This window comes from Lathamus discolor, chromosome Z (genome assembly GCF_037157495.1).
Source record: "Lathamus discolor isolate bLatDis1 chromosome Z, bLatDis1.hap1, whole genome shotgun sequence".
Classification (NCBI taxonomy): Eukaryota; Metazoa; Chordata; class Aves; order Psittaciformes; family Psittacidae; genus Lathamus; species Lathamus discolor.
Window position 1 is genome coordinate 17,328,651 of NC_088909.1, and position 20,322 is coordinate 17,348,972.

Here is a 20,322-nt window from a genome sequence, read left to right on the forward strand (position 1 = left end):
CTGAGACCAACCAGACAGAAATTCTGCTTTTGTGGAGCACAAAGTTGTGATCTCTGTCCTGTTCCAGGGCTCCAGAACCACATGTTGGCCAGCAAATATGTGGGCTGCAGAGAGGCTGCAATTCTGCTCATGATATGCAAGGGCTGGAAGAGAGAAAGCAAAGATGAGAATCTATTAATATGTCTCATGCTCCAAGCATGAGACCTTACTGGCCTGTGAATTGTGAGTATTTATGTGAATACCTATTGTGAAATACCTAGACTGGGTTTCTTTGGTTGGCTTTTACTGGCTTCAGAAGTCAGCATGTATAGTTCCTCTTTTTTGTGATGGATAAGAGGAAATAATTGATCACATTCTACAAAATCTCATTTTGATCAATTCAGAATAAATTATAGATTAATATTTTCCAACAAGTATCTCAAAATTCACTTTAATAATTGTTCTGAAATTCTCTCACTGAAGGATTTGTGATAATTCAGCTTAAAAAATGTCTCATTCCAGGCAGAGCAAATTTGAGGCTTTCAGCAAAAGTCTATTAGCTCCCCAGCACTGGCTCTATTACAACCTCAATGTCTTAAATCGGGAAAATAGTACTGCAAATATTCTATTGTTATGTATTTATTCAAGACAAAGCTCCCGGACACTTGCAAGCTACCTAAACAATCAGTGAGTGGAAATATTAGAAAAATCAAAATGGACAATTCCCCCTCCTCCTTTTTTTTTTTTTTTTCAGTTGTATTTAAACATGTCCTGGGTTTACCAGGAGCCGTTTTGCTCCTTCTTAGTAACTGGTGCAAGCTCTGTGCTTTGACTTCCAGCCTGGGCAGAGAGCTGATAACACTGATTGTTTTTAATTGTTGCTAAGGAGTGTTTATTCTGGCCAAGGACTTTCTGAGTCTCATGCTCTGCTGGGGACAAGGGGAGGCCGGGAGGAAGCAGAGACAGGACACCTGACCCAAGCTAGCCAAAGGGGTATTCCATACCACAGCACATCATGGCCAGGGAGGTAACTGGGAGTTACCTGGAATGGCATGGTCTCTCTCCGGGGGGGGGTCAAACTCATTTGGTGGTGGTAGATCAGGTCTTTCCAGTTTTTTTGTATTTTTCATCATACTCCAGCCATTTCTTCCCATAGTTCCATGGCACCTTTGTGTCCTGCCAGCTGCACATTGCCAGTGCCTCCATAGTATATCATCCATGTGACAAAACGCAAGCCAGGAACTCATAAAGTCTGAGAATCAGCCTGTGCTGACAGCTGCGCTCTAAGAGAAACTGCATGGTGTACTGGGACAGAACTCTGCCTCCAGCTACCTCCATCAGAAACCCAACAGTCACCTACCTATAGCAGGCTGCTGCTATAAAGCCAGAGTGCACATACAGGGCTACCATGTGGCCGACCATAGGCAGAGACACTACCCCTGGAGCTCTGTCTGACTTGCCACATTGCTAAATACCAGTTTCACTTGCAGTTCCAAGACGAGCCACACTGCTTGAAACGTTCGCGGCTGTACGTAGTCCCAGCAAGCCTCAGCAGGCTTTGTTTAACACACTGAGGCTCAGGTTCCCAGAGTATTATAAAAACTATACTGTCTGTTGCAGACTAAGGGAAGGATTTGAGTGTCCCTGATGACAACAGCACAGGACAAAAGCGATTTCCATTGTTTTCAAGCCATAGAGATCTCAAAGGTTAAAAGCTTTAATTTCAGCACCACCTCAGTATTATTTACAGACAGAAGAAGAATAATATTAGCCCAACTAAATAAATTTCCCCCACTAATGGAAAACTTGCATGAGCTATTTAGAGATGGGAGGCAGATGAACAGAGCAAAATCATTTTCTATGTCACATGAGCAGTGTGATCTTCTGGCTCAGCAGTTCTAGCCCCTTTTGGACTAGTTCCTGCTCTAGCATGTAGTTTATAACCAAGCTTTACCTAAGACAACTGAATACATGCATTATTTCCCCTCTGCAAGCTTCCCAGACTTACACTGCCTCCTTAGGCTGATCACCTGTATTTTAGAGCAATTACTACCACCCTGCACTTCAAGGCACGTTTGTATTCAAGAGGCACATGATGATCAAGAAAAGAGCTGTGGGAATAGAATTCACACAAACTAGGGCTCACCCAATTGCTGCCCTTGCAGTCAACTATTAAAGGTGCCACACGGTCAAAATTATTGTCACCAGTATTGGGGAAATGCTAAGAACTAACAAAAGTTTCCTTTCAGCCTCTGGTACCCGTATGAGGAGAGGGTAAGCAATACCACAAACAGCTCAAGAGGACAAAGACAGTGTCAGGGCCAGTGTCCCTGTCTCAGCACGACTGCCCTTACTGGGCACAGCCCTGTGAGCTACTGCTGAGCACATAATGATTCTGTATTGAAACACTAAACCAGCCATGCTCTGGACTAAACAACCACAACTCTAACTCATTCCTTCATTAAATGCTTTGCCATCCCTTGAGATGAGAGGTTCTATAGAAAATCACATTGTCCTATACTCCATTGGTAAACAATATCTTATATATGTTAAACTGGTTTATAGTAGTCATCTGTTCTTTTCAGGCTGTGACAGGACTTTGAATTATTTGCTCTATCAGCAGCTGCTGTAGTAAATGCTACAGTTATGCTGTGCATGGCAGGCTTGCGGAAACACCCGTGACAATGAAGTGAGCAGAGAACTCATACATGATGGAATCCACTCAGCAGACTGGTTTTTGGGGATGTTGGGCCTCAACAAACAATCCTTTCTTCTCTGTCTATAGAGGAGCTGCTCTGGGGCCTACTTTGGCCATTAGTCTAAGGAAAGCCTTTGTTGAACATATAGCTGCTTCTCTCATTGAAAGAATAAATCACATTCTTATTCTGAGTATGTCTCCGCTGCATTCATTGATGTGAATGTTGTTCCATGGTTGAAAAACTGGGTAAACAGCTTGGTCCCTGTGCTGGCTCAGTGCTGCTATATTACTAGCTGAGCAATTGCATTTAAAGCCAGCTTGGATGTGCCTATAAGAGCAGCAGCCCTGACGTAGATCTGTACTGCAGACAGCATACTTCCTCTTTCAGGAATATCTCAATTCTTCAGGCTGCATTACTGGGATTTGAACCAACTTGCGACCCACTTTGCCTCAGAAGGAGGAGGGAGAATCCTATCTTTTCTATGATCTTATTGAAGCAAAAGCCAATTTAGGCATGTTTCAGGAATGGTTCTGAGTCTTTAGAGGTTTTTTGGGTTATGTACATACATTTCAATTTCTCAAGCACGCATATCAAAAGCTCGTGGCCTGGATAGTGGATGCCCCTCCTCTGATGCTTAAAATCCTCAGTAATCCATGTTCCTAAGTACAGCATGTTCCTTCAATGTACAGCAATTCAATATTCAATCACCTTTACAATCATATGTCACTCTCCACACTTCAATTTGCTTCATCATTTACAGTTGTCCTGGGTTTAGCAGTAGCAGTCAGTTTTTCTCCTTCTTAGCAGGTGGTGCAGTGCTGTGTTTTGACTTTCAGCCTGGGAGCAGAGCTGATAACACTGATGGTTTTAGTTGTTGCTAAGTAACATTTATTCTGGCTAAGGACTTTGTGAGTCTCATGCTCTGCCGGGGACGAGGGGAGGCTGGGAGGAAGCAGAGACAGGACACCTGACCCAAGCTAGCCAAAGAGGTATCCCATACCACAGCACATTATGCCCAGGGAGGTAACTGGGAGTTACCCAGAAGGGCATGGTCTCTCTTTGTGGGGATGTCGGACTCGTTCGGCTAGTGGTATTATATTCTCTTCCCTTGTTATTTTCTCATATCATTATTATCATTGGTGGTAGCAGCAGTGATTTGTGTTATACCTTAGTTACTGGGCTGTTCTTATCTCAACCCGTGGCAGTTACATTCTCTTGATTCTCTTCCCCATCCCTCCGGGAGTCAGGGCTGGGGTGGGGGGGGGTGGGGGGAGGAGGAGGAAAGAAAGAGGGAGAAAAGCAGGGGGGGGAGTGAGTGGACGAGCTGTGTGGCTGGGTTAAAACCACAACAACAATTAACTTGGTTTTTTGCCCATCATCATATCCTCAAAGAAAAAAGGATGATCCAGGTTTTGGCAGCCCATAGAGACCTTTGCTGACAGCTTCTATACAGGTGGCCATCCTTGGGTGAATAGATGGGGTCTTGCATGATGCCTGAGCTTCAGTTATTCAAGATTAAGGTTTCTAATGATAGAGTAAATCTGATGATCCATCATCACCCTGGTGGAAAAGTTCCCATATCCAGGCAGGATGCTACAGCCTCATCTGAGCTTTTGTGTGACAACTAAATATAACAACAAATATTGCACACATTAGTCTGTGGCACCTACAGACAGAATTCTCCATTTTGCAATTTAAACAGGAGTTTGTCACTGGAAAAAAATGACGTCCCTTTTACTTCACATTTCAGGTAACTTATCCATCAAGGCCTGTGCTACAGAAGAGGACCATAGATGACGCGCAAGGTGAGCTGCTGGTTAAACAGGGAAGCTCTTGGGAAGCACCCATCCCTGAAGTGCTCTCACAATTTTAGTTTAGAGCCACAACAGGCAAATTCCTGAGTTGGGTTTTTAGTTGTTGTGTGCATTTGTGTACCTGCACAGATGTAAAACTAATTAGAAAAAAAAAAAAGACAACAAACAAACAAACAAAACAAAAAAATTCCTGCAATCACACAAACCCTCCTGCTAGACACGTTTTCAAACACGGTAAATGGTAGACAGGGTAAATGGCAATTTTTACTCCCTCTTTCCACATGCACACTTGTGCTACTGGGGAGCCATTGGAAAAATTTCCAACAACCAGAATTATAACCACCTCTAAATTAAATTTCTATTTCAACATTTTTCTGCCTTCTTTTACTATTTATTAAACTAGAGCTGCCTTGCAGAGAGATTATGTGCAATTATTTGCAAAGAAAACAGCTCACTGTAAATGGTAATGTTAAATATCTGTATTTTTAAAATCTTAGATACACTAACCCTTTAAATTATAGTTTCAATTATTTCTTTCTCTTGCTGCCATTAGTGAAATATTTTGTGCACTTGCTCCCTATTTGTATAAAAAATTCCAACTAAATAATTTTGCCATTGATTTTAGTTCTCTCTTCTTTGTTCGTGCTTCTCAGAAGAGTTCAACTAACGTGATAGCATTTATCCTATCTATTCCCTTCAGAATTATCTCTGACTCAATGAGATGACCTCTTATCCTCATCTACAGACCTGCTTTCTCTAACTTGAATGTATTTCTAACTTGAAATAACTAAGGTCTCTTTGCCCTTGTGCCATACTAGCATCAGTTTTGAACCTTGTCTGTACAGTAACATTTTTGTAAAAATAACTAAAACCAGAGTCTTTTGAGCATTACTATAATCATCTCTCACCAATTTCAGACTATATGAAGCCTCTGTATTTGCATTTTACAGTTTGATGTGATTCTTTTTGTTCACTCTTTTTTTGTTATTGAAAACTCATAAGCCTTCCTGCTGTCCATTGGTTTGTGCTGTCTTTGAAAATACATTTTATATATTTTTTACTTGATTGTGAGATCATGGTCTTTTCTATTCTAATTACTGTTCATTGTGTTATCTCAGATTTTTAAGTCTGCTTTTGAAAATTACCTGTACTTCATCTAAAAATGTCATTGTATATCTTTTAGCATTTTCTCCTTCTAGTGACGATTTACATTTTTGCTTGGAACTGTATAGAATGATGATAATGAATAGGTTATATATCACTTAAGAGTGTCTACAACCCAAAATTGCCTGTACAGAAACTGCGTATGTCTAATTTTCTTTCCTGTATTTATAACAGAAGAATTTGGGCTAGATTATGTACGGTATGATGAACACAAGCACTAGCAAAGAACCGTGAGACCTTGCTTGGGCAGATTCTTTCTTCTCTTTGACTGCTCTACTTGTTAAATTTACCATTAAACACCCTACTCAGAATTGAGGATGTAGCCTCTCATCACTGCTCCTCTGCATCAACCTCCACTTGGTCTCATTTTGGTGCCCTCTCTACAGCAAGCTAGAAAAAAAGCGTGTAGTACACAAGGAAAATGGAAACTGCTACATGCAAACCTCCTTTTTGCAAAACTATTTTCCTGTAACCACAGACTACTCAAAACGTGTGTCACAAAGTCTACCAAGCATTAAGAGTCTAAGTCATCAGGCATTTTCAACCAGACACCATTTCTCATTACATGGTCAGCATCTTCATGTTTCCTCCTGACTGTTTTAACTTACCACAGAAATATGGGTTGATTATTTGAAGTCCCAGATTTTGTCAGCATTCAGAGTCTATATTAATTAATTTTTATTTTTCTGTTTCTCTTATTTGTATTATCTTTATTGAGAAAACTGAGTCAAAATGTTTAATATTTGAAAAATACATTTCTCTCAGCAGAAGGTAAGTTACCTTTGCGGTGTTTAAAACTCTACTGCTTTCTCCAGTGACCTCATTTTTTTTTTTTTTTTTTTTTTTTTGTGTTCGGAAAATCCCTTATTTATCTTAGCCTTTCCACAAATTTCTTTTATTTTGTTCACACTCTTTCCTTTGTTCTGTAATCTTTCAATCTTCCCCATCAGCTTTATCTCACAGATGAGTGATACACACATTTCAGCAGTCTCAACTGCAATTTTATTTATCTCAAATAAATATCCATGCTGGATGGCAGATATAATTCTCTAGCTACAAAACTTTACCTTTGAAAATCTCCTTTTTTTTTTTTTTCTTTCTCTTCCATACAAACCTTTCCACTATCCTCATGCTTTATAGAGCTTTTCTTTTTTCATGTTCTTTTTGATTTAATTATAAATCTAACTGGGTTATAACACCTCATATCAAGATACTCTCCCATTCTTACATCTCCAGTCATGCTATATTTACTATGCACAACTATGACTAGGATTGTTCCCTTTTTAGTATAATCTTTTAAATTGTGTAAAGAAGCAGTATTAAAGCTTTCAGTCTGTGATGTGGGCTACATACCCAGACTGAATTAAAGCTAGATGGAGGGCAGTTCAGGTATGTTGTGTGTTTAAAGGTCTCTGTGTGAAATAAAAAGAAATCTATAGTGTTACCCTCAGGATTTCAGACATGATATTCCAAGTCTGAAAGAGAGGGAATAAAGAAACTGAAAAAGGATACACACCACTGACCAATCAATTGAAAAGTATAGTAAATGGAAAACAGAAACCTCCCTGGATTTGCTCTGTGGGCTGATAGCAGTGGCTTTGTATAAAAAGGGAAAACACTTATGATCCGCTTTCGACTTGAGACATATTAATTAGATTTTCTGAAGGAATAATCCACTGTAACAAATTCTGTGTTGGTGTGGAAAAAGTCCAACATTCCTTGAGAGGCAGACTAAAGGATGCCCTGTCTTCCATGGTCCCATGTCTCCCTGTTCAGGTTTGCCTATCTCTGGGTTTCCCTGTCTCTGGGTTTGCCTATCTCTGAGAAAACCCAAAGCTGCTTAAATGCACCAGCCATTACTGCAAAACTGAACCACAGTGAGGATGATTGTAACCTTTATAAAGAGTCCAGACACTTTTAGGTTAGGCTTCACAGTCGAAAAGTTATAAAAGGCTCCTGTGCTTTGTGCTGTTACCTGTGGGAAAGATAACTGCCCACAGGCTTTCAGATTTTTTCATAAGAGATCCCCTACATCCTAACTTTCACTAGGGACTCAGGTTTTCAAGCTCCTTCCCAATGCACAGGGCCTCACCACTGGCAGTCAGCTCCATCGCATTTACTGAAAGTCCACCTCATTACTTCTGGACTTTAAATGGATCTTGAGGACCAACATAACTGAAAACTCAGTATGCAAGAGAGAGACTGTCTGTCTGAGGCAGAATTCCCCAAGAACCTATTACATGGCTGGAAAACTGCAGAAGTCCCAAAAGGATCAAAGTGTGGTATGTAGTCTCAACCCATAGCAAGGGACAGAGAGAATCTCTCAGAGGATCAGTCAGTTCAGAGCTGGGTGGTGATGTCTCTGACACTTTTTCCAATATATGTAACACTTTCCATTTCTCCTGTCCCAGTTCTAATTTTCTCACAGCTCCAGGAGTAGTATAGTGGCATCTCTCCTAAAATATTAGGCTTTATAATGATGCTAGTAGCAAAAGAGAAAACAAATGACCCACTAGAACTAAGAAAAAGTGAAGTCGAGCCTGTCAGTCAGGCCTCCAGTCTCCTTTTAAAACTCCCTTTGGAAGCATGGTACAAAACAAAAGAAGCCTGTGCAGGCAACACAGACCACTCCACACTCACTAGCAGTGCTCTCTAAGCAGACCAACAGGTATATTTAACCTCGTCATGACTTCTCTAAAATATTAATTGTGATTATTCTTCAATAGGATTATTTGCATGAGAACGATCATAGGAGGCTTTGCAACCTCAGCCCTGAAAGACAGTAATCTCCTCTACAAGACTTTTCTCAAACAAGTTGAACATATTTTGCAAACCCACAACTTACCTTTTTAGTACAGGGACACTTCAGGCCATAAATGTAAATAGGCAAATATTAAATGAGGTGACTCAAACTTTTATGCAAGCAAAGCCACTCTTATTTGCCAGAAAACAAATAAAGTCCGGTGTTGGCAGAGTTTTATAAGCCATCACACTTCACTTTGTTTTTCCACTTCTTTTTCACAGCCCAGACATGAAAGGCAAGGTAACCTTGGTGACTGCTGAGGTCACACACAACTTCTCAGGATTGTCCCATTGTTCTCAGGACTTCATTTGGTCAGGACATTGAGAGGCTGACTCCTCACTAGGTACTGGGGGCAACAGGAAGTAATATATACTGGGCATGTGACTGGGACAAAGAAAAGATCAGACAGAAGCCCAAGCTTTCTTTATATTCTTGTAGAACATGCACAAATTATAATCTCTATTTCTTAAATCCAGTATATACATAAATGTAAAAAAGAGAGCCTGAGGTACCTTTGTTTATATGACAGGCATTCTACCTTGGTATCTGAGTCACATCGTGTTTTTAATACTCAGGTCGACTACTACCAGGTTTCTTAGAAGCTGGAAAGGGACAATGGAAATATAAATTGTAATGGACTACATAAACATCTGCTTTTGAAATAATGCAAGAATTGTACAGGGATTTTACAAAAAACTACTTAATTTTAATGACAGATTTACGCTAGAACAAATCAGGTTTTACTGAAATGCTTAGTTTACCTATTTCAGCTTTTGACTGTTGCTCTTTCTGTGTACAACTTAAGTGGTATAACTTGTTAAGGAAGACATTGAGCAGAAGCAGATAGCTCTGTTTCAAAATAAGGCATGTAAAGGTTGTATGAATGTTTGGTGGATAGCGCTGTAATTCGTTACAGAATGGGATTCATATCCTCACACAGTAAAAACCTCGGATTAGGCACACAACATAATTTCCATTATGTTAATTTTGCCTTAAAATATATTGCACGGAGTGCTGCAACAATCAAATTATCAATTATAATGTCTACTCAGAGTAGAAAAGTGTTGCAAACAGAGGGCTGATTACTGCTTCAGTACTTCCAATCTGCATACTCATTGTTTAGTACAGGGAAAACAAATTATCTTGTGTTGGCCCTAGTTCAAATTTAATTAAATGAGTGCAAAGCAATTATAATAAAGTACAATAGTATAGTAATGAAAGGAAAATAACTCATTAACCTATTAATCTTTATTTATGTTCCTCTCAAATAAGTATGTAATTTCTTTATCACTGCATCCCATAAGAAATAATGGGCTCTCGCTACTCATGGCCTGCTTTAGAAGGGGTTATTTTACTAAAGATCATTGTATGACTTCACTGTGACTATTTATATAGATTTTATTTAATGTGTCTGATTTTTCTCCTTTCCCTTACACAGTATATTTTAAAACCCTTTCCCACATATCTGTGATGTAGATTATAAACCTGTTCTCAGCCCCCTTTTCTTTTAACACTTGTCAGTTCTGAAAGGTAAACCTCTCTAGGAGCATTGGTATGCTTCTGTCACTGCGTAAGGGAGGGAGCACTCCCAGAACATCTGCTATAAAAGATGGTCTTACATTAAGACATAAGATGAAAGCATATTATTTTTAAGAGGACATGACACAGCTACTGCTTTACAATCTTTATGGGTATAACAACATACCCCGTATTTTCAAATGTGCTTTTTTGTTTCTTCATTCCAAGGTTTATCTAGGTTGTTGAGTTGTTTTGTTATTCTGACAAATATCAAGTTTAAGCAAAACCAATATTTTTAGATTATTAGTCAACTGCTATACTGTGGTGTGCTTTAATTGTGCTTGCTGTATGCTACCTATCATTATTACCTTATCTCTCCAGAACTGGTTTTGTTTTTATTGACATCTTACATCCTAGTGTGTACATTTAATGTCACACACCAGTGATTAGCTTATTGCAGCCAGTCCAGGTTAACTCTGTCCTTTCACTAAGCTGAGCCACTCACAAAAAAAACCCCAAACCCAAACCAAACAAAAAAACCCGAAACCACCACCAAAATTAACCTGTGATGAAGCAGCAAGATTATGAGCAAAAACATATTCCAAAATTTGTACTAAACAGCATTTTGTCTTTTTTTAGGCTGAGGAAATTAATAATATTACCTTTTTTTTTTTTTTTATTTTACTCAATAAAATTAAACACTGCATCATAAGCAGTGACCAAAGATTATCCTGGAGAGTAGACAGAATTGGTAACTGCTTATAACCATAAGAAAATTAAGGTAAAAGAACTACAATTTTAAAATATAGTCTCCGCTTTTGCATGTACAAGTGTGTTTACTGGTGCTTGCAAGAATACCAGAGGTACAACATATAATCAACAGAAAGATAATTCTGAATACGAATAAAGGATGAATTAAGGCTCCTTTTGAAAACTGGGACATAAAACCTTCACAAAAGAGCGAAAAGTCAGATGTCCCTAGGCTTTTTCCTTTCCATGCACGGACCCTGTGCAGGAAGGGTCCAATTTTACTGCGTTACAAGATTCAAGCAGAATAGCTTTCCAAAAGTTATTAACAGATTCTCTGAGAGGATTGTAGAGGTGCAAATTTACAGCTCAGATGGCTGAGAAACACACAAGTTCACCATATCTTTCCTCTTCACACATAGCAAAAAACTTCTGCCTTGTAGAGTATATTTCTGGTTTCACAATCTGCTGCTGAGAACTCTGTTAGCAAGAAATGGAACTCTTTAATCATAATGACACTTAATGAGTCACTCTATTCTTTGCACATTTTTAACACTCAGTTCTTTATTTCACACTTATTGCTCAATTCTTGCTTTAATATTATCGCAGCACTAGCACTGCTTCAATACAACTACGCTCAGAGCAGCACATGGCTCTGCTGCATTGTGTGGGACAAACGACATTGTTCATTGTGACATTGCTACTGACCTGTTTGAGAGCAGTCACAATGTGCAAAGCCATCACCAATAGGTGACATGTTCATATTTTGCAGAGTATAGTGCAGTAATACTTTTTTTGTTTGTGTTTGTTTGTTTTGACAGTCATGTTTTAATTGCAGTATTTCAACATGTGAAGTAACTAAATCATTAAAAGAGGAAGAAAGATAAAAAAAAATAGTTTTTGCTATGTACAGTCATCAGAATCTCACATGAATTGCCATCGTTCAGTCCAGAGTTAAATACTTTTCATCAAGCTAAATTGATGTTTATTCTCTCTGTAGAACAACCACTAGAGGGGAGTTTGACACGCATGTTGCAAGTTCACAACTATATGCTAAATTGCAAGGAAATGTAGAAGATTGAAAATCCACAGTAATTAAAAAAGACCATCATGCCAAACCCACAAATTCTCACCATCTTTCCAGATTACTGAGATGATTTCTATCTGACTTAATAAAAATCTAAATTCTGCTGCAAGATGAGTGACTTTGTCTGGCTTCCTGATACAAAAAATGAAGAAATAAAACTTCAGTGAGCTGAGGAAGAGAATATGAAGCATCCTCAGTAATGAAGACAAAAATAAAAGAGAATCTCCTGAGATGAGGCTAGACTTCACAGTCACTGTGCTTTTCAAGTCATAGGACAGTTACACAGGGAAAGATTCTTTTACTGTCTTTCTCCCACCTGCAAATCACTGGCTCAATTTGTTATTTGGTGAAAATATACAACTTGAAAATATACAACAAAGTCTGTCAATGTCTGCACCTAAAATGTATACCTAACTGTCCTTGATGTTTCCTTTCGTGTATATTTTGGTTTTATTTCAACTGAATTCCTACTGTACTACGCACCACAGGAGTGACAAGGTCAGATTTTCAAAAAGCATCAGTCTTCCTCTGCAATGGATATAAGGCACATAATTGGTAAAATTTTCCTTTAATGCAAAGAGACACAGTTTCAGTCAAGTCAATTTACACTTGCAAAAGATTTGCATATCCATATAAATCATAAATATACCTGCCACATCATCAGACATTGCAGAATCCTTGGATGTGGTGTGACACAACTCCTCAAATGCCTGGGCACAGGGATGTCCAAGTAATGCATGATGACCTCTCCAATTCTTATCCTTTGTATATTTAACACTTTAGGCAGAAGGAAAACTTAAAGCCTAATTGATTTATCCTATTAACCCTGTGCAGTCTAAGCATACTACAAGATCTTGTATCACAGCATTGTATGGAACCTCTCTAGTAAATAAAAACACCAACACAAAGTCTGCAACTTCCTTCAAATTGTAGCTTGTATGAGTGGATATTTTCAGGTGCAAGCATGTGTCTGTCACAAGCAGAATATATATATGTGTGTGTATATGTATATATACACATAGACATAATTTTTTTCATAACTGTGTCTCAGATGTACTTCTACTGATCTTCAGAATAATGGAGCAGTGCAGATTCAAAATAATAAAAAAAGATAATATATCTTCTAGAAGAAGTGAATACACTGCACACTGCTTGTCACAAAGAATGCATTTAATCCATGCTGTTATTTATAGCATAAAAATGTTTCTGACAGTAGTAAGGAGAGTAAAAAGTCAACAAACACAAGACAAAGACAAGAAACAAAACTACTTAATTTAACAGTATTTAAAGGGACATTAGTAATGTAAAAATATATAAAGTATATATTTAAAAATTAAAGCTGTCGCCTGCTACAATGACACTCCTGTTGTGCATCATAACATACTATCTACCTAATTTACTCTAACACGTACCAGTGTAAATCAGTAGTTACTCGACTGACAACAATGAAATTTTCCTGCCATACAATTGATGCAAGTGGAGGATTTGACCCTATATATGAAAACCTTTCATTAAAGAAATAATTAGTGCTCACAAGTGTTGTTTTTCCCTCATAATTGCTGTGCAATTCTAACCACTTCTAAAGGCTGGCCATTTGCTTGACAGACAAGAATTTATTTTCCTCAGTAATGAGTATAATTTCATATGTATGGGCTGCTTTTTCCTCCACAAAATAGAAAGGCAATCTATATTTCAGCATTCAATCTTTCTTATGCCAAAATCTCAAAAGGCTTCAAAGGATCTTCTGCAGCTCCGCTGAGTTTACGCAATATACTGCAACTAGTCTTACTGCAAGGCACCACTTTGGGCACTGGAATGTGGTGATTCCTGAAGATTTGGGAATGTGCTGTGTTCACAGTGGAAAGTTTCCAGGAACCCACAAATAGTTCAAGTCAGGCACCAGAAGCCAAAAGGCAAAATGACCAAAAGGCATTTATTCATGTTTACAACTGAATTATGACAATATTTTGCACACCAGCTCTTCCTACCCAAGTGTGGTTCAGTTTAGGACAGTGAGAGTAGGGATACAATGCCTGGTGATGGGACCACCTTACTGAATTGATCATGCTTTGGCCTGCAGCTCTTACAGCAGAGAATCAGTATTTTTTTCCATCATAAGAATTATCTTTTGGAGATTAATTTCCAGCATGAAAATTAAGGCTGTCTGCTTTAAAATGAGTTTTCATTATCGCAGTGTATTAATTGATCCTGAAATTCCTATGAGTCTGCAATGTAACACTGTTTCTCTGCAAAAAAAAAGGCTTAAAATGATCCTAGAATATTTAATGAAAATGGCTACAGCGCCATGTCAGTGCTTCCATAAATGTGCTGCAAACCCTGCATATGGAATATTCTACAGGATATATTTTGCTCAACATTCTACGTACCAAAGAAAATCATACGCATGGTAACAGGATGAACATGGACATCAAGACCTAATCTTACAAGGACTACTCAAGAATTTACCAGGCTCAGAAAACAAGTAGCTCTAGCAAAACCCCCTTAAATTCATTATTTACAAAGTGTGATTCATCTGTTTAATGGTGACAGAGAATTCAGTATGTAGTCCAGATGGTCACACAGATAACAAATCTAGCCCAGCTTTTTGATGATATGGACAGGCTGTCTGACTAACTCACGTTAAGATAGACAGATAGATGGATTGACAGACAGTCAGACAATGACCTTCTCTTCTTGAAGCAGTTTTGCTGTTAATATAGATTTTAGAATTAAAAAAAAAAAATCCAGCTATGCATAGACCTCTCCAACCTACAGAACTAGTACAGGAGAGACCTTAAAACATGAGCAGGCTTAAGTTTACAAGTTCAAATGTTTCTGTTTTCCCCTTAGGAAAGAAAATGGCAAGGACTGAATTTGAAAACCTATTCAATAATAGATCTTAAACTCTTAGCTAGAACAGGACAATTCTTGGCTAGCGCAGTGGTTTCCCAACAGCTGGTATATATACTTTTGTAGTACTACAGGTTTCTGGCAAAGAAATTCAACTGACTCTGGATTGTATTCCCTCTGCTGCCTTTCCCCAACTTTTAACCCAGGGCAATTTAGCTAACTTCTGTCTGTTCCTGGTTAGCCATCTGGTAAATAGATGATATAATTGAATCCTTTATAGGCTCATTGTGGGGCTTAATTACTGAACATCTTTAAGGTATGTCGAGATATATCAACTGTTGGTGAAGAGTTGTGCAATCCATTAATAAATAATAATGGGGGGAGTGCTATGAGGGAGGGGAGTGTAAAGCTGAATTGCTGCAGAGGAGAAACATCAGCCAAACAAGAGAAATATAGGCAAGTGATTACTTGACATGATGTGAAAAGGAACGGAACAAAATCACTAAATTAACTGCACTAGAAAACGTAGAGGAGAAAAATGGGCTAAGTTGAAATGACAAAAAAACAAACTTGGACAAATGGGAAAGGACAGACCTGGCAAAACAGAGTAAGTTATGTGTCACTGGAAAGGTGTTGAGATTGGACTGAGACAGGAAGCTTAAGTTAAGTGGAAAGAGAACTTCTCCATGCTTTACAATTCATGTTTTATTTTGTTCCAGTTTGCTCATTTCTTCCCAGTGTAGCTTACACAGATTGTTCTAATGGATGGCACTGCCACAGGGCATATGCTCTCTTCTGTCTCATCTGAAGTGGGTGGTACCACAGGGAGTTGACAGCTTCTCCTGAATGTGTGGCATTTCTGGGACAGACATCTGCACCGATATCACCATAACAGCCTAAGGGAAGCAGCACGGACTGCCTTCACCAGCCTGATCATCTGCAAATTACATCATAGGAACTACTTTCACTTCCTAAGCATAATTGCCTCAAGTGATCCATTGATTGCTATCTGACACTTATCTCTTCTGCTTTCATTTCCCAGATGTTTCTGGTTTTGTCATCACTCTCAACTCCATTTTATCAGACATATCACAAAGTATATGGAACGGGCATGGCCATGCTGCAAGGAAAGTATTATATCAGATAAGTACAGTAGAGAATCATAGTGTTTAAATACAATTATCTATTTAATAGTTTGCGAATGAAACACAATTAGCTTACAGTTTCTTCAGCTCTCATCAGAAAAGTTGCTTTCTGTACTGGACTTCCTCATTGCAAAGGCCCATGCAACTTAGACAGCATGCAGCAAACAAAACCTTTTCCCTTAAGTTTTTGAAGTGCCCTAATTTATTTTTTAAAGAATAATAGATACTTATTTGAAGATTGTTGTTTGGAGGTTGTTTTTTTGTTTGTTTTTTTCTGCAAGTCCCTGTTTAATTTGAAAAATCTTTGGATAAAGTTAGGTTTATATGACAAATTACTTGTCTTCTGCTTGTTTCATATAGTTTGAAGTTTTTGCCTCTTCCTACCATAAATATAGTAAGTGCCCACTGGATACAGTTTTCCAACCTCTATTTACATTTAGTATTATAAAAGAAATGCACTAAAGTGAACACGGAGATGACTTAGTCTGCACAGGAAGAACTCAAAAGACAGAGATTTCAACTTTTTTCTGTAATCAAGCAAAGCAAGGACCTAGCTCTCAGATTTATTTTTTACCAGTTAACCTTGTTTTTACCTTTACATTTACAGAATAGTACATTATGTAGGCAGGGTCCTGGGTACTTTTTATGTCGAGAAAATTGAGAGATTGGAAGACAACCAAAGTCCACAAGAGCTATCCTTATAATAACATTTTACTATGGTATTCCTCCTGTACTTAGAAGGTATAGTCTAACTGGGGGAAGGTGTGTGAACCAAAAATCTTTTCTACCAATACAGATGGGCTCCTCTCCTCTACCATACAAAGATAACCTGTTGTTTTCAAGAGTATTTTAACCATACACATTTTGAGGAACATCCTTCAAAAAAATCCATAGACTTGTAAGGTATACTACAAAGAAAAATACCATCCAGGAAGAAGGAGACAAGATGGTAGGAGAAGAACCTCATAGTTGTTTTTCACATTGAGCACACTCTGACATATACTGAGCAGTTAAATGATTTTGTTACACACAGTAATTTTGAAAAATCATTTAGCCTCATCACTTGGTACTGAACACTGAGTCTTGTGCAATCTTGCTCTTAGAAGTGTGAATAACTCAGAAGAATTCCACGCCTTTTAGCAATGAAATATTAAATACAAACATTGAGCCTACCTTTTGTCTCTCATTTGCTTGTAATTGACAGTGAAGTTGTATCATTTCCAATAAAACTCCATTTCAGCTTTCATGATTTTCTTGGAAAAGAAAGCACGTGAATACTTGATCTGTAAAAGATTTTGTTTTAATCTGTCTGACCAGTCTATCAATGGCAGTCGTTCATCTGCTGGGGAAAAGTGAACAGTGCACCACAAATTTGCTAACATTGCATCTGCTAGTACATTTTTCTTTGATAGTAAGCAAGGCATAATAAACTTTGATCTTTTCTATATGCTGTTTTTTTTGTTTGGAGAGTATGATTCATTGGCTATTTGCTACTACACATTGTTCCTCAAAAGAATCACATTCTACGGTCACAACAAATATCTTCCTTGGATTCAACAAACCCCATTATTTATTATTCTTTAAAAAAAAAAAGAAAAAATACATAACAGAGAAAACTCCATGTGAAAAATTTAGGCCTGCTTTTTCAGTGCTGACACCTGCTGAGTGATTCATCAGACAAAGAGGGCCTATTATCACCATAAGAACTCAGGAAAATTCTTTCTGAATTCCAGTAGATATCTTCCTTTTCAACAGCTTATTCAATATATATGAGTGTGATGAAATTCTATGTTCTGTGCAAGTGAAAGCATTTTCATTTTCATTCAGCAAATAATCTGTAGTCCCCAATGGCATTAGAGAATGTGTCTCTGCAGTGCTCCACAGAAGTTGTTTGAACACCTCTGTCAAAACTTGTCAGTCTAAAAGCTACATTGGTGATCATTTACACACACACAATCATCATTGAGGGGCTTAGCACTGCCTATGCAATGGTATTTTCTTCATAGTACACATTTAGTAAGTCTGCTTCACAAATAGATTTTACTACTGAGCTGCATATTTCTTGTAGCATACTAATGACTCACCTCCTATTATGCTATTTGACTTCTTCCAGAAGAATAAATAAGGCAAGGAGTGCACCAGTCAGTTCATGTCTTTCATCCGAAGTAGGTGAAAAAACTATTACCAACCATATAACAGATTTCTTCCTTTTCAGATAACTGTTTCTTTGAATAATATTCATTATCATTGCCTTAGGATTTGGGTCAGCTTCTTCACTTTTCTAAGAAAGGGAAGAAAAGAGAAAGAGGAAAGGGTCCAAGCTAACATAAATACAAATAAGTCTACACATGGGTGTAATGCGATTCAAAGAACAGGTTTCAGCTTGTGCATCTGCTGTATCGCACCTGAAGTTAATGGATTCACAACAGACACATTATGAGCCTAACCCAGCATGTCATCTGTACACAGATGAAATAACATTAATTAAATAAAATCACAACAGAAAATAGCAGTAATACTCCCTGTTAGATATATTTCCCTGTATACAAGAAAGCCAGTATAAAGATTATTTTGACTCCACCGTTCTTTCTAGTGCTAAGATACATGTGAAAAAGTTTTTAAAATAATGAGATAGGTTTCTCTCACTCCAACACAATTCTTTTAAAAAATAAGTGATTGGAAACATTCTTGTGTGAGTAACTACTACTTTTGGTTTATATGTGTTATTATACTCCCCTTATTTTTTCATCTTGACCAGTAGAAAATGTCAATCTATTATACAGAAACATAATTTATCATAAGGAAATGAAGCAAGGAGGCACATGACACACTGAGGAATGAAATGCATAATTACTGGATATGATACAAATTAATACACTTTCCATTTTTCTTGTACGAAACACTTTTTCAACACTGTGCTAGTAATTTCTTGCCCTGCCGTTCTATTTTGTCTAGTCCTTCGAGAAGATGTCTCTTCTAATATATACATTCTCTAGACGGAGACTGCAAAGTATTTGTAAGTACACAAACAATGACCTTCACTGATGAACTATAGTTTTAATTGAGTCAGAGAAAATATATGGAATAGCTTAACTCACACACTAGGTACATTGTGAAACAACTTCCACAAACAACACTGAAACATAATAATCATTTAAATGGCATCAGAGGCTCATACCCACGAGCTTTGTTTGCTCAGTTAATATTAAAATTATTTCATGGATCTATCATAGATATTTCAGTTTTAACTTTTATATATCAAGACCTGGTGAGCTCGAATCTATCATAGATATTTCAGTTTTAACTTTTATATATCAAAAACTGGTAAGCTCTTTTTCCCCCAATGTGACTTGCCACAGTCAGAGTAGCAGAATAAGACAGAAAATCAGCTTTAGACACTGAAGCCATCACTGTGATTTGTATTTCCAAATTATTATGAATATGGTTATTTAGCTTTCATTTTATGGCAACATCAAGGAAATCAAACTCTGAATCAGTACTCCCTTCCTCAAGGAAAAGTACAGCAAAGGAATTCTTGCTCCAAAGCCATCACACATTATCAAGTTACTAAAAATAATAATACTGATCATTATGGTTTGTCTGTAAGACTGCATTTGAAATAATAAGCAGATGCTACATCATGCATTACATAATCAGAAATTGTTACATAGTTTACTCAAGGACACAAGACCAACACTTCTGACCCACAGCTGCAGGGGGTCATTAAACATGGAACGGTACTCAAGGAAAGTAGATTCACAAAATGCTCTAGTATGAGCCCAATTCCAGCTCACCATCAGTAAATAGCATTTCCTTAAACAACATTTCCTTAATTCAGTAGGGTTTTTGCATACAAAGGTTCAGTCATTAGCCATTCTCACTTCAATAGCTACAAGATATACGCCATGGGCTAATAAAACCTATGGTCTTTGCTAGGAAGAGTACACTATGACATATTCAGCATCCATCAGGTTTGAAAACTCTAACATACAAATGGTTTGCTATAGATTTAAAATTTGAACTAGATTGAGAACTTTTTTTAAGCTTAAGAGGAAATGTGATCACAAAACTGAGGAAGCTCTACGGCAGAAGGATGTATTGATGTCTGTGCTTATGTCCTTATCAAGAACAGGTCAAATAATCCTTTCCTGGAATTACACGGTGGTGACTTCAGATAAATAAACCAGACCATGTTATTCATAATCCTAAACAGTATCAATTATTTTTCAGAATCTGTCTCCTGTGAAAGAATGCACTGGTCTTTCAAAGCCATGATTACTCTAGCTCTGATTTTCTCATACCACAGTGTGTATTGGCCTGCTTCTGAACAGATCAGGAAAGCTGAGGAACTAGGCCTATAAAACTATACTCCCTGGATTTCATATGAGTCTAAATGTAAACAACAGAACTTACAACTGATTGCCTTTTAGATAAAGCTGACTTAAGCAATTGAGATACAGAATCCTAAAATACTGTGGATGAAACATACTAAATAAGTTAGCTGATATTGAGCTCC

At 37.7% G+C, this 20,322-nt stretch overlaps 1 protein-coding gene across 3 annotated transcripts in view; it reads right to left on the minus strand.

The window, feature by feature from the left end:
* Nucleotides 1–20,322, minus strand: part of TOX3 (TOX high mobility group box family member 3) — a 233,828-nt gene that overhangs the window by 87,411 nt on the left and 126,095 nt on the right. The gene's annotated exons all lie outside the window — the stretch shown is intronic.